The sequence below is a fragment of the Chrysemys picta genome, chromosome 4, assembly GCF_011386835.1.
Source record: "Chrysemys picta bellii isolate R12L10 chromosome 4, ASM1138683v2, whole genome shotgun sequence".
Classification (NCBI taxonomy): domain Eukaryota; kingdom Metazoa; phylum Chordata; order Testudines; family Emydidae; genus Chrysemys; species Chrysemys picta.
In genome coordinates, this window is record NC_088794.1 from 63912196 (window position 1) to 63928551 (window position 16356).

At 40.5% G+C, this 16356-nt stretch overlaps 1 protein-coding gene across 1 annotated transcript in view; it reads left to right on the plus strand.

Annotated features, from left to right (window-relative positions):
* CCDC73 (coiled-coil domain containing 73) overlaps positions 1-16356 on the plus strand; it is a 158717-nt gene that overhangs the window by 5552 nt on the left and 136809 nt on the right. Inside the window, exon 2 of the mRNA XM_065592461.1 lies at positions 8423-8504. The gene's annotated coding sequence lies outside the window, so the exon portion shown is untranslated. The remainder of the gene's footprint in view (positions 1-8422; positions 8505-16356) is intronic.

Consider the following 16356-nt stretch of genomic DNA (forward strand, 5'->3'; position numbering starts at 1 on the left):
CAGACTGAGCTGTCCATGTCTAGGGTAACTGAGCAGGATCTTGAGGGGATGCTGGCTAGGTCATCTGTGCTCAAGTTTATGCTCTTGGTGCTCACTTAAATTCTGGATGTACCGAAAGATCTCATCTAGCCACCCCCATCCTTGGCTTAGGGGAAAGGAAGGGGCAGAGTGAAGGATGGAAGCAGGGTGTGTTAGAGCTGAGCTCTGCTATGCCTGATTCTGTACTGGGGCAGAAAAATGTAAGGAAGGGGAAATTTAGTATTTGTTAATTTCCTCTCTTAAAGTTATTTTACAATAGTCTGGATCTGTCTCCTGTAGTTTAATATATTATACAGCATTCTCATAATTTTAAAAAATAAATTAAAAATCAGTCATACATGTATCTCTGTCCCTTTGGATAATTCCAAATAGTTAAATTCTTATTACAGTTATTGTATTAGGGCATTTTACAAGATCACTGCTCTCTGAGGATATTATGGTTGCCAGCTTCATATAAGTGGGAGAGTGACATAATCACAAGGTCTCCATCATCTGGCAGGGAGAAGTGTAACCCCAACATCTGCACTTGTATAGAAGAATCTGAAAAAAAAAATTGACAAATTTTAAATTTCTCTTTTAGCCTTAGTTGCAACTTACTAGTTAAGACTGGGTTCACTTTTTCACTTGTAGCAGAGATTCAACCTTTTGTTTTGTATGAAGAAGACAGTATATCTTCCCCATATTTACAGTATGCAATCTGCTAGTAAACACTGAGTTTTCTGAGATTTTCTAGTAAATGCATTACTTAGTTTGTTAAAATTAATTTTAGATAGGCCTTTTATGAAAGTTTACTTCGAGGCTTATGATTCACTGGTCCCCTCCAGTAAATTCAGGGCATATCTACACTACAGACTTAAGTTGGCATCTAGCCACCGCAGTAATAAAGTCAGTAGTGCTTGTCCATGCTACACTAAAACACTAAAATGCTCTGACAGTCAAGAAGTGAGTGGCGATCGTTCTGTGGAAGCTTGCAATGCCAGACTGCTACTGGCCAGGGGGAATCAATTTGGAGTTGGTAAATCCATCTTGGGGGATGTTCTGATCCAAGTATGCAGGGCCATTAATCACATTATATTTTGCTAAGAAGGGTTGTGACTCCAGGCAATGTGCAGGAGATACTGGATGGTTTTGCCACAATGGGGTTCCCTAACTGTGCTGGGACAATAAATGGCATGCATATCCCTATCTTGGCACCAGACCACCTTGCCAAAGAGTACACCTCTACCCTGATATAACACGACCCGATATAACAGGAATTCAGATATAACGCGGTAAAGCAGTGCTTGGGGGGGGGGGGGCTGCGCACTCCGGCGGATCAAAGCAAGTTCGATATAATGTGGTTTCACCTATATCGTGGTAAGATTTTTTGGCTCTCGAGGACAGCGTTATATCGAGGTAGAGGTGTAAATAAACAGGGATACTTTTCAATGGTGTTACAAGCACTGGTGGATCTGTTTTACCAAGCACTTGGGGCTGTTTTACTGAGATCAACATGGGATGATCAGGGAAGGTGCATGTAATGTGCATCTTTAAGAACATAAGTCTGTTCAGAAAGCTGCAAGCAGGAACTTCCTTTCCGGAACGCAAAATAACCATTGGTGCCATTAAAATGCCAATAGTGATTGTGGGAGACCCAGCCTACCCCTTACTCCCATAGCTTATGAAGCCATACACCAGACATCTGGACAGCAGCAAGGATCGGTTCAACAATAGGCTCAGCAAGTGCAGAATGGTGGTGGAATGTGCCGTTGGCTGTGTAAAGGGTCACTGGCGCAGTTTGCTTACTAGGTTATAGCACTATCCCCATGGTTATAACTGCCTGCTGTGTGCTTCATGATATCTGTGAGGCAAAGGGAGAGAAGTTTTCACATAATTGATTCAGCTTGCACAGAAGTGTCATAAAAAGCCATACAGGACATAACCAAAGGTATCTGAGTTTCTTGTATAAAAATGTTACTATAATATTTAAAAAAAGCAGAAGTTTTTCAGACAAATTTATTAAGTTTTCACAGGAGAGGGGCATGGAGGATGTCTCCTAATTTTGAGCAGTCAGATAGTAGGGCTATAAGAAGAGCTCAGCATGGAGTACTGTGTTTCAGGGAGGCTTTAAAAACCTGTTTCAGTAATGTAATGTGCGCTGCTTCTCTGTATTGTGCCTTTCCATAGTGTGAACCTTGGTGTGACTTCTGGGTTTTTGTCTCCAGCACATCCCCTCTGTTGCCTCAGTTTCCCGGTCCCTCCCCTTCCACCCATTTTAAATTAATAAAGATGATTTCATTCTCAAGACATGGGCTTTTATTGCATAAATATACTGAAACTTAAAGATCACAAAAAGAATTTAACTTTGGAAACCTGACAGAATAAAACTGGGAGAGGAAAAATACATTCATCTTGTCTCTAAAAGCACAGTGGCTTTGTCTGTCACATCATTGTGTGACTTTTATTCTTAGAACTGTGCCCCAGGGTTGAGTGGAAGGGATATTGCATTTCCCACCCATGCCTCTTGGAATGAGAGGGAGAAGGGGAATACAGCGATGTTGGAATGTTGTGCTGCAGAGGGAGTATAGCCTCAAGGTGTTTCTCCTGAAGGTCAACCAGATGCCTCAACATGTCTGTTTGTTCCTTCAGAATCCCCAGAATCTGCTTCATGCCACGCTCATTCTCCTGGTTGCAATGTCCATGTCCAGTTTTTCAGAGAGAGAAATGCTCCATGCTCTCTGCACAGTGTCTGCTGTCCCAGAGGTGTTCATAATTTTGTGAAACGTCATCACGCATTCTCTTTCCCCTTTGTCTCGTCTGGGAGAGCCTCTCCACTGGTATGGAAGAAGAGCTGAAGACTACACTTTCAGCTGTAAGCCATGGAAAGCACAAAGCAACCATTTTCAATGCAAACCTAGGGTCTAGTACAGAGTTGCTGTATAAAAATAACTCCCCTTATTTCATGGACGTTAAGGCAGAACATTTTGATTTAAACAAGGTATTTATTGAACCAGTTTGCTGTCCCAGCCATGGTGAGTATGGCCCTGATGCATGAGTGCCGGACCGTCACGTGTATGTGTGTGTGAGTGTGCACGCATGTGCGTGCAGTGGCGAGTGGGCACCACAACATTTCTCTTCCCGCTTTCCCCCCATTTCCCCTGGTGCTGCTGTTGCTAGCTGTCACCAGAGGCTTGAAGTTACTAAGGTCAATGCTGGCCCCTGCCACCCAAACTACAGCCATGTTTTGGAAACCTTGGGTGAAGGGGCGTGAAATCCTGAAGGGGGAGAGCACATGCAGTATTGTTTGCGGGCTAAGCAGTTGAAATGAAACTGCCTTCCCTAGGTGACCCTAGCTGATGTCACTCTCCTGAGGGTAACCAAGGTGGCAAGGAACAGATGCCACAAGCATCTGGGTGCAGACTGGGTCCTTATGCTGCTATGTTGTGTACTGCCACGAGGCCAGCCGAATTAATACTGGAATGGCGTGGGAAAGTGTCCTACTGCGGTGGAAGAAATAAGGCAGCCCTCTCCAGAAACCTGCAACAAATTGCAGAGTACCTCCACAAAAGTTTCCTAGAGATCTTTGGAGTTTCCCGGACTATCCCTGTGTACATACAGTCTTTTTCGTGGGGCACCCTCTGCCTTGCTGGTATGGCCACTAGGAAGCAAATAGCCACTCTACCTCACCTTGTCTAACTAAAAATAGAATATCAGAACATATGATGGGGTGTACCAACCCCGCACTAAGCTGCTGGGAGCAGACCAATTGTGGGCTCAGGATGCCATGCCCTCTTTCCCCTACTGAGCATGCTCTAGGTGGAGAAGCCAGATAAAAGGAGGCAGTCCAGCTCATCCGGGATGGGCGATGGAGGAGGAAGGATGTACACTGCCGGTTCCTGCAGAGGTACCCGCGATGCTCCAGGCGGTAAAGCCTGAAGTCCTGGACTACACTCCAGGCGACTCACTGACTGCAGAGACCATGGGGGAAGCCAAACTGCCGCCCACTGAGGAGGCTGCTGCCTACTGTACGTCCCAGCCCAGAGGGAAGTAAGACCTATAGACTCTTTGCTTACCTTGCCCCGTCCAGGGGCTGCAGCCTGCTTGCTGTTTCACCCTGCTCAGGGGGCTAATTCCCCAAGTGCCCCCATTGGTGATGGACTCAATATTTTCCACAGTCATAGCTGTAACACAAGAATGGGGTAACCATGTGCCTATGGGCAACCCTGGGGTTGGAAGCTATTTGTTTGGAGCAGGTTCATCTGGGAAAACTTTCCCCCTTAACATCTTTACTTCTTTATTTCAGTTAGAGCAGGATTGGTTGCTAAACCTGCACGCACTTCACTGGGATATAACTTTTTTACAAGCATTTTTCATTAAAACATCCAGTTTCCTTAGGGCAAATGCCTTACATATTTTTTCTCAGTGAGCACATACTCACCTGCAACCAAATAAATGTGCATAATTATGTATGAAGAGGTACTACACATTTAATAATTGATTCAGCTTGCACAGAAGTGTCATAAAAAGCCATACAGGGCATAACCAAAGGTATCTGAGTTTCTTGTATAAAAATGTTACTGTAATATTTAAAAAAAAGCAGAAGTTTTTCAGACAAATTTGTTTAATTTAAAAAATAAATAAATTTGTACTGTTAAATCATTATTTCTTTTAAAAGATACTTTGATCAATTGTAGTGTTCAGAAGTTTTATCTAATATCAAAACCTACCAGTTGTTGTTGTGGTAAAATGATAGTGTGAAATTAATGCTGTTATACTATAACAATAAGGACGTGACTCATGTATTTTATGTACACATGCATTCAAGTGTAGTGACAAATGGCTTCATGCTGTGTGATTAAATGCATATTAGCGTTTGCCCTAGGCATTTGATTATTACCATCTTTACTTCATTACATTACCACACTGTATGGCCATATAATTTATAAGATAATACAGACATCACTTTGTTGCTGATAGGAATTATTCTGTTTTATGGATGGTGTCCTTTAATTTTGCCTTTCATGGATTATAAAATTGGTTAATATCTGCTGAAGTGAATCACTGGAGAAGCAAATAAAGATGTTGGCCTCCGGTCACAGTGTCATTTGTGATACTGGCAAAATCTTACAGGCTCATTTATCCCTGTACATGATTGATAACACTATGGGTTAAATGGAGAAAGCTTTGCTTCCATTAAAGGATCATCATGAATGAAGACCTCCCACTTAAAAGTCAGGCATGATGAGAAGACAAGAGACTATCTACAGGTCAAATTAAATAACTTAAATAATTTAAGTGGAATGACAGTGTAATTTGTCCATTCTGTGTTATTACCCTGACCCCTATCAGGCTCATAGGCTAACTTACTTTCTAGTGTAGGGTATTTAAGATGTAATTTTTAATAAATGTTCAGATATAAAAACCTTTATGGCACTTAAAAGTGTGTTTTAATAAACAGATTTAATAATGTGTTTTTAAAAAATGTCATTTTATCATGTTATTTGTTAAACATAAAAAAATAATAGAAAAGCAAGTGCAGTGACTGCTTCAAAGTGGGGATTTTAATAATTTTTTATTTTTTTCATATTTAGAATGTTGTCGTCTTAAAGATGCACATTGTAAACTTTTTAAATGTTTTTTACACCAATTCTGACAAACATGTTTGTGGCCAAGAATAGAAGGAGCGTACATTTCTTTAGGGACATTTTTTGTTGCACAAGAAACAATTTCTGTATTATCATACTAACCAACATGCAGTATTGTTTATCTTGTGGTTTTTATGGCTTCTAAACAGTTGTATTAATTTGAAATGTTTATAGTAGACATTTAATCTGTCATTCCAGAATACATTTGATGTTTTTAAATCTTTAAAACATGTTTTAGTAATTTAATATAATATGAAATTATTAATTTAAACTTCATCAGATGTCTTCTGTCACTATATTTGCATGCTTTTCTTTTTGCTGCACATCATCTAGTCAAACAAATTATAGAGCAAATGGTCAAGTTATCGTATATTCCTCTGACTGGTGCGGAGGGTCACACAAGTATCACACTCAGCCTGGAGAGGGAGTAGGGTATAGCATGCATCATACCTTTGCAGTTTCCAGTGGTTTGTTATGGAGCATTTTGTGGCAGTCTCAAAGGAGGCTTGCCTGACCTCTCAGTTGCAAAATGAGTGCAGATTATACATAAGAAATTGGTACTTCACAACGGAGGGATGAGTGAAATCTTTGAGCTTCCACTTAGAAAAGCTTTTATTTTGAGTCACTGACTTCGGGATGTGAAGTTTTGCTTGTCAAGTGCCCTTGCTGGGATCAGTTGGGATCAATTGGCAAGTGGATGCCTCAGTTCCATTTTCTTCCATCCCTTAAAAATGATAAAGTTGATTTAAAAAAAAAATCGCTGACAAAATAATTCCCAAAACTGCTTTTTTGATGAACAAGGAATTGGACTCTATCCCACATAGACTAACACATATAACTTTTGCCCATTGACTTCAGTGAGGCTACTTGCATGATTACTTACATGCATCAGCCTTTGCAGGATTGGGCCCTAAATTAGTCCATCACTTTCTTTGTGTACAGAATTTTTCCACAAGAATTAATTTTTCTCTAAACATACCACACACAAGATTCTCCTATTTGGATTAGCATCCTTGTGTCTGAAGCTGGTGGAATTCCAAAGCTCAGAATCTACAAAGGGACTTAGATGTTGCAACACTCAGTGTTTCAGTGCCTAGGCATCCTGCTGCCTAGTGGAATCCTCAGGCCTGAGATAGGCACCCAGGTTCCCCATATAATGCATGGGAGGATAGTTAGGGGCCTAAGATAGGTGCCCTTAGAGGGGAGCAGGTTGTTTGGGGATGCAATCTAAGCTAGCCAGGAGCAAAATGCAGAGGGAAGCAGTGGGGCTTAGATTCATAAAGATACTTAGGTGGCTAACTTCCATTGATTTGGGCTTCTATGCTCCTGTCTCTCCAAGGGACTCAGAGCCATGAACTCTCTCCCTCACCTCTTTTTTGGGGAAAACCAGAGAGAGATACCCCTTCCCCTCCATTATGCCCAATAGTTAAGGCACTTTGTTGTGAGGTTGGAGACCTGGGTTCCAGTCCCTGCTCAAAATCATGCAGAGCAGGGATTGGAATCTGGGTCTCCCACTTCCCAGGAGAATGCCCTAACCACCAGGCTGTTGGGTATTCTGTGGGTGTCTTTCTCTCATTCTCTTTTGGTGGAGTTGTTCCAATTTGTATAAATGATTAAATCTTCATTAGAATAGGAAATGTCTGAACCACCAGGCTGTAGAGTCAGTCTGTCCATCTGGTCCAATGCATATTTAATTATTTATACAAAGTGGAACAGCTTCAACAGGAGAGATCGAGAGAGACCCACCCTAGAATATCCAATAGACCTGAACCCAGGTCTTCACCTCCCAAGAGGTTAGGGCACTCTTCTAGGAGATGGGGAATCCTGGGTTCAAGTCCCTGTGTCAAATCAGGCAAAGTAGGAGTTTGAATCTGGGACACACACATGTAAAATTCCCCTCTTTGGAGGTCTGGTCTAGTAGGCATGCTTTGAGAAAGCCTGAGTAGGGCTTGATCCAGTAGGCAATGGGTGAAATGCCTAGTTTAAAAATCCTGCAGGGACTTAAATGTGAGCTTGGGCTCCAACTTCCAAGCAATTTGTTAAGCTGGGGGTGGTGCCAGGATTTAAGTGGCTTTGCACTTAATATTCATAGGGAATATTTAGTCATCTACTGGGTTAGGTGGCAGCTAAGCAGTAGTTTTGGGAAAGTCAGTAGACATTAGGTGCTTACAGAGGTAGTTAGGTACCTAAGTACTTTTGTGGATCTAGCCCAAAGAGTTTGCCCTATGTGACTGGTATTGGCACTGGAGCATGTACCAGGTCTCCTCATTTTACTTTATAGTCACAAAATCTTGTCTTAAATCAGGGCATAGCACAATTAAAGATAGAAAACTATTGAGTCCATCTACTATGACATGAGAGTAGGGTCTTTATTAGTTATGTAACTGTTGATTACCTCCCTAACACTAAAAACTCTAGAAAGTTGTATTCCTTGTACTGCTTTATATTTTTGTGGTGTACCCCTGAAATCTGGGGTCATTTCAAGTAATGAAGGAAAGAAAGAAATTATTTGCATCTGTTATTGGGAGGGCTGATTGTGCAGTTTTGGATTCAGTAGGAGTTTTGACTAAATAAGGATTGGTCTGTCCTGAATTCTAGTGCTAGTTTTTTTTAATTAAGCCTGTATTTTGTGTGCAAAAATGAATGTGTAACTGTGTAAATGAAAGCGCAGAGTTTGATTAATAGCACAATATGTGTTTGCACATTCAAACAGCCACTTGATGGTGGTACTTAATGTGGATACATTTTTTTACACACAGATTCTGAAGGCAGATTTCAGCTTCTACTCTTGGAAAATTTGGTCCTTTAATTCTACATATATTTTGTTAATGGTGTGAAAACGTAAGTACTTTTAAAAAATATTGATAATTTATTATTAAGTGCTGACTGTATTCTTGGTGCTGTATAAGACAGAAGACAATACTGGGCCTGATTCTCCTCTCCCTCCACCCCTGTGTAACTTCAGTGAGTTCATTAGGGCATGGCTACACTTGCAGATATAGAGCGCTGTGAGTTAAACCAGCCTTCGGAGAGCGCAGTAGGGAAAGCGCTTGCAGCGGCATTGGGAACGGTGCATTATGGGCAGCTATCCCAGCATGCAAATGACTTTAACATGCTTTTCAAATGGGGGGTGTGGGGTGAAGTGTGATAGGGAGTGTGTTGTGTATATGTGGGGGGAGAGAGAGTGGGGCTATGGGTGGCTAAGAGCATGTCAGCATGCTGTCTTGTAAGTTCAGACAGCAGCAAACACCCCCCCCCCCCCGCCTCTCTCACACACAGCATTCCACAGTAATGGCTTGCATGCCGGCTGTCAGAAATGGAGCTTTGAAAGGGCATTTCCGCATTCCTACAGGAGTTCAAAACAATGACAAGAACGGCCACTTGACTTAAGGGGATTATGGGATGTTTCCGGAGGCCGATCAGAGCTCAGTAACCCAACACCTCGTTCACACTGACGCCCGTGCGTTGTAGCCAAGGCTCAGAAAAACGTTATTCCTCTCGCCGAGGTGGAGTATCAGCAGTGCTGTAGCCGTGGAGACAGAGCGCTCTACGTGCCTTGCCAGTGTGGATGGGGAGTGAGCTAGGGCGCCCGGGGCTCCTTTATTGCTCTGTAACTTGCAAGTGTAGCCAAGCCCTTAGAATTACTCCTGGTTTGCAGTGATGTAATTGAGAAAAGAATCACACCTACAATCCCTTCCCCAAGCAGCTCAGGGTGTGTTTATATTATGGTTTTAGCCATCAGTTAACAAGGCTTTAGGCACTGTTTCTGGCTCATGTTTTGGCCTCATGACACAAATTGGGAATTCCCCCAGGAGGATCCCATGTTGTTGTACTCTTTCTCCTCCTCCATCCCCCCTGACCTTTGGAGTCCCAGCATAGGGAGGTGCTAAGTGTGGTCCTGGGATTAACTGGTATAGTAAGGAGGAGGTGTTGCTAGAGCACTCTGCTTTCTGGCTATTTTCGGCTGCTGATATAAAACATATCTTTCAAAAAGAAGAAAATTTTTAGAAGTGCATCCACTATATCTACAATTACTCCTGTTCCATAAATAAGGCAAAATGCTGGGTAATCTGAGGAAAGTACTATAACTCACCATTATCATCTCCACCCCAAACAGGCTGCCCCAATAGTGGCAGTTATATGAATCTGTATTGGTGTGTGAGACCAGCACTACAAACGATTCCTTGTGTGTAAGAGAGGGGAATAGTTGAGTAGATGAAATCCACTGCCAAATCAGCATAAGGAGCAGTGCTACATGTCAGCCCCTGCAGCGACTGTGTTGCCAAGTCTTGCAATTTTATAGTGAGAATTTTATATCATATTTAGTGTTTTACTTAAAGCCCTAGTTCCTGTAGTCAAATGACCATTAGAAAATCTCGGCTTTCATTTTAAAAAAGTAAGTTTATTGCAGTCATGGTTATGGGGGGGAAAAAAGCCCCAATGTACATTTAAAAAAAATTACGATTTTTAAGCCAATGTTAAGATGATGATGATGATTGATTATTATTATTTATTTAGGCTTGAGTCATGATTTTTGAAGTCTTGGGGTTGGCAATTAAATTCTTTTTCCTAGGTTGAAATAGCAGCTGCAGCCTACCCATGTCAGTGCTGTAGGCTATTTGAGCTACCAGATGTGCATAAACATGGATCTTATGTCCCTTCCCTATTTCACACCTTATGTATGTATGTATGTATGTATTTATTATTGAGACTCGAAGCAAAAGATAAGAGAAAAAATTATGGGATATGGTGAGATAGTGATTAAAAACATCTTTTGTCCTCTACCATCATCATACATCCTTTTATTAATACCATCTGTATTTTTAACTAATGTGTAATCATTAATGGTTTTATATTTTCTGGAAAAAAGTATTCAGTATATCTCTAACTTTTTTGGCAAATCTTTAGGAACAAATATAAAAGAAACTAGAAGCTAGCAAGATCTCAAGTTATATCATGTACCTGCTACAAGAATAAATAAGAAATCAAAATTAAATATATTAACTCTAAAATAAGCAATAAGCAAGGAATTTCATTTTTTGTCAAATTAAATATTACTGCCTAATTTCACAGTTTACAAATGGCTGTTTAAATAGCTAAATTATGATATCGTTTTCAACACTTGCAAGTTTTCAGAACGTGAAAGTCTTTAAAGGCTAAATCTTAAAAGATGATATAAATTTGTATATTGCAGATACAGAATTTAAATATGGATAGAGACTTTAAGACAACAACACCTGCTTATACTTTTCAAAGTTCTTCAGACAGATTGCTTTCTATTCAACTGTTAGATTTTAAAACAAGTTTACTAGAGGCAGTAGAAGAACTGCGTGTAAGAAGGGTATGTGTGCTAACATTATTTTGAACTCCCAATTCTTTGTGTTATTTCCAACTGTTCATTATTCATTGTAAGAATTCTTACTCATCTATAAAAGCAAATAACCCACTTTCATACAAAAGAACACTTATCCACCAAGATTTTGTATCATAAATATCATGGAAGTTTGTAGTGTGTATATTTGGGGCATATATTAGACTTGGACAAGTTAGTTCTTATGGGTACATTGGGACAATGAATACAACTGTCACATATTTATCTATCAAAAAATACAAGTGTTTACCAAATTAATAAGGCAGAAATTGTCTATAGTCAACTTTTATTTTCTATTGTGTTTATTTTATTACCGATATATCCTTCCATATCAAAAACCGTTTCAAGAGTGACTCGTGATGTGGAAAGCAGGCAGACATGTAGATGTACACCCATAAGTGAGTTTATCTGAGTCTTTTTTTAACAGATTGATTTATCATTTACCAGGAGGGATGTAGCTTTGACCTGCTTTTCAGTCAGTATACCGGTGCTTTCACTAAATTAAAAAAGAAAGCAAATAGATGGTTAGTATCTTTGACGTACACAAATACATTTTTTTCAACCATCTCATTGGTTGTAAACATAGTCAATAAAGGACAAAGTCAAACTATTACTTTAGAGACATCGTGAGCACTGCCATGCTAAGATATGAGTATTTCTTGATTTTAAAATAAAGAAATAGATGGAGATTCATCTTTAAGTATTGCAATTATGTCTTTATAATTAAAGGCTAATAGTCACACCTATTTTATTTTTCAGTTATATTGCAAAAGATTCTAGTGTACATTTGCTAATGCTTTTCTTTTTAGATTTTTCTGAACGATTTTCTTTCTGCCTTTCACAGAAGAAATATACTTTAGTTATTTAATATCTTTGTCCTGTTTGACAAAAGTGTATTATAAACATTATACAAAAAATGTTTGCATTGATAAATGTTTACCTTTGTTTTGATCTATTTTAAAAGTTAAATGGCACAACGGTTTTAAAAAATAATACTACATCTGTAATGGCTGCTGCACAGTATCTAAACCAGAAGCCTCCAGGCCCTTGGTGCAATTGCAGTTGTTATAAATTCACCACACCCTAATCACTACGAACTGTGGGTTTAGTCTAGGACAGAAGGAGTTTAGCACAGTACAGCCATGTTTGCAGTAATGAAGGGACTCTGGAGAATTTTTACTGAGATAATAGATCAGAATAGCAAACTACCACTTTTCCCCATAGGGATAATATATTTTGGTCTCGTGGTAGCCTGTTGCCCGTTACACTATCAGAGTTTTAACCTCTTTATTTCATTTGGTTAGAGTCATATAACACTATGCAAAAGGTCTCTTGTAAAGTATCATTACAAAGCTTATAATCCACAGAGTGTGGTCATCCTATTTGTGTAAACGTATCACTCTTGTATCTGAAACTAGAAATATGAAATATAACTCTGAGGGCCTATTGTAATTATGCAAAGTGTGGGCCATTAATGGTGGTTTGGAATCTTGATGGCTCCCATCAGCCAGGACAATTGACTGTGGATGGCTCTGTTTGCAGGCAGGCCTTCTTGTGAGTCAGGCTGGGAGGAATGAAGGCTTGGAGTCTCACAGGAAATGTGACCATGTCACCTGGTACTGAAATCCATCTTAAACCTGGTGCTTTTCCATTTAAAAGGGGGGGAGGAGGGGCAGACCCAGAGAGACAAAGGATTCATGCCTTGTGCCAAAGCCATATAAGGGGGTGGAACAGAACAAAGGGGCCGGCAATCATGAGAAATCACCTAGCTACCACCTGAGCTGGAGCAAGGGCTGTACCAGGGGAAAGTATTGTGGCCAGACTAGGAAGGCATCCAGTCTGTGATAGAAGCTTATTGAAACATCTCTGAGGGTGAGATTTTATCTGTATTCAGTTTTCTTACTGTTTAGGTTTAGATTTGCATGTTTTATTTTATTTTGCTTGGTAATTCACTTTGTTCTGTCTGCTACTACTTGGGACCACTTAAATCCTACATTCTGTATTTAATAAAATCACTTTACTTATTAATTAACCCAGAGTATGTATTAATACCTGGGGGGGCAAACAGCTGTGCATATCTCTCTATCAGTGTTATAGGGGGCGAACAATTTATGAGTTTACCTTGTATAAGCTTTATACAGGGTAAAACGGATTTATTTGGGGTTTAGACCCCATTGGGAGTGTCGGAGAAAAACAGAGTTCTCACTATTTGTTTAGGTATAGCAAGTCAGATGCTTTATTAACTCTCACAATTGCGCAGAGGGAGAGAGCTAAGCAGGTCTCTCAACAGGTAAACAATTACAGCAAGCATTTATACCTTTTGTTACAGACAATAATGAGCAACAGTTGCATTTTGTTTATACATAGGCCATCTTGATATCTCATTTCCTCACTTGTTTTGACTCTTGCCAACATACAATATTTTCTATACCTTATCTACACAAGGTCTTCTACACCTTATCTATACCAGGTCATAATGACTTCTTACACAGTTCTTTCTCACCCGCCTCACACAATCCTCGCTTCTACAAATCTCGCGTTATCAGGGTTACAGTTAGCCTGACTCTTGCTAACGAACTGTCATGTATTGCATCCCCTTCCTGTCAGTTCTTTCTCTGCTTCCACAACCCCCCCTTTTGTACTACTAGTACAACAAACATTTTCAAATCTCTATTTGCATTAAATCTCGGAATTCAGATTCTACATCAGATGTTTCAACCTTAGGGGTTTTGATTGGATGTAATGACAATGCATGATGAGCATGGACATGAAAGGTATTACTATTATTACGTCCTTTACAACAACAATAACATACTCCTGCACAACACAAGCAATAACATTCCCATAGCAATAATATGATGGGGTTGTTGTACAATCTTAGTCATATAACACAATACATCATACTTAGTACATAAGGTGGATACTCTATAAGCTGTCTGAAAGGCATACTTTTTAACTTGATACATATTTTGAAGCATGTGAATTTGCCCTTGTACTTCAGAGATTTTTTGAACCTCTGGTAACAGTGAAAGCAAATTTTGAAATCGATCAGGTACTAAACTAGTCCAATTAAAGGGTATCTGGAACCTAAGGACTACTTGCAAAATTCTATCTGCAGGCCAGTAAATAATATGATTGCCTGCAGTGGTAATGAGATTAAAATGTATGTCTTGCAATGTGGTGGCTTTAACATACACACAGCTATCATTAGCTTAAAAAATAAGTGTCCTGTCAGGGTAGTTCCTTGTCCCCTACCCTCCCAGCAAACGTAGTCATGAAGAGTAACAACTTCTCCTGGCTTCAGTTTACGGATACACTGAAGCTGTGGGGGTTGTAACGGCCAAAATGTCCATTGACTCCCTAACCCCATCCAAATATCAGATGTAATCCCAGGAGCACTGACTAAAAATCGATTGGGCATACCAGGAGGTCTAATTTCCCAGATGTCTCGGTGAATTACCCAATCCCACATGCATCCTCCCCATGGACCCGGCAGGATTCGGTATGTGGGAGCCCACACCCCCTGAACCGGTCCATATGCTTGGAAGGAGCACTGAAAACGTCCACACTTCCACCCAGAAAGTTTCCAAGTATGTCTCCATGGCCACAGATCAGATGGTACTCCTGATGTGTCTGTAAGGGCAGTGGGCCAAGCCTGGTGCTCTAGATCATTCCGAATGGCCATTAGCTGGTCCTTCAAGAAATCCTGAATCTTCTGAGCATGCTAGATCCCACTGCAATGCCTTCCCAGCCTCAGTGATATTCAATACCATCTCTGTCAGCAACTTCTGGGTCATTGAACTAAGGGCGGAAATAACATGTAACTCATCAACTCCAGCCTGTACCTGGGTTAGTTGTGCTCCAGAAACAAGGCCAATGGCCTTCTCTAGTTGCCCCAATTTCTCATCATGTTCTTGGTTCTTAAAAATATTCCAAACTGCTGCTCACTTGTTCCAAAGGGATCCGGTCAAGTCTCTCTTCTTTCTAGAGGAAATAACCCAAGCCCTCTGTTGTGCTAATCTAATGGCAGCCCCCTGTGAGCAATTATAAATTCTTGGGGTTCACTGGTAGTGATATCATATACTTTTATCTCCACTGATCCATTCAATTGTTCGCTTATATGGGATATCCTGAACCTTAAAAATATATTTTTTCAAACAATATTTAAATAAATCACTAAAGTGTGAAGGCCTTAGTCATTGGTTTTATCAAATATATGGCATTGTCTGTATTTAGATGTGTTACAGGGGTAATAGTGTAATGGAGGAGATGGCAGGGGCAATGGCAACAAGGTGCCTTTGGTACTTATCATTTAAAATCCAATTAGGGAGGGCAATACATCCAAAACACAGGGCGCAGCCTGTAGAATAAACCCCAAAATCCAATCAATACCACGTTCCCAAGCATGGGTCCCACAAGTTTCTTCCTGCCAGTGTATAATTCTTTGTTTCTTCACCAGGTCAGTTCTTAATGTCTCTTGTAGTCAGGAATCCCTGGACTTTGTGGTTTCAGTGAAGCAAGTGTTCCTTCTTCTCTTTTCCTGAAACAGTGTGGTTTAGCATCATACAGGGTAGAGGTTACTAGCACATCACCCTGTAATGGTTTTGCTTCTTCTAGAAAAATCTAGAGGCACAGTAGGTCTGTCAGTGGACAAGGGAGAGGTTACTAGCACTTCACCTTGTCTTTTTTTTTTTTTCTTTCTTTTTTTTCTGCTGTCCAGAAGACACAGCAGAGCTAGAAGGAGAAATAGGCTTATCATCAGTCGGAGAGTCCTCCCGAGGTGGAGGGGTCTTTTTACAGTGAGAAGCATGGGTCCAGGCAGGTAGTCCTTGGCACTTCACAGTGGTGGTGGTGGTGAACAGGACCTGGAAAGGGCCTTTCCAGTGTGGAGCCAAAGCAGTCTTTCGTTGATGGACTTTACGTAGACTCAGTCTCCTTGTTTCAATGAATGGCAGGGCTGCTAGGGTCTTTGGGTAGCACTTCTTTTATCTGTGAGAAAAGAAACCTAACACATTTCATTAATGCCTGGCAGTGTTTTGCAGATCTCATAGTTGCTTGGGCACATTCAGGCCCCCCTTTTCTTGGCTATCAGCCAAGTCTTAGCTGTGGGCAGTGTCCTTGGATGGTGCCAGCATCTTATCTTTGGACTGAGCTTGCTAGCTATTTTTCCTCAGTTAACTCGTTCTGTTCTTTTTCCTTCTCCCCTTCTTGGCTTCTTTTAACCTACAAAGGAAACTTCCACTTTTCACTCATACACCTTTTCCCAACAATGAACACATACACATTGCCATTATACAGTACATTAGTCTTATTATTCAATGT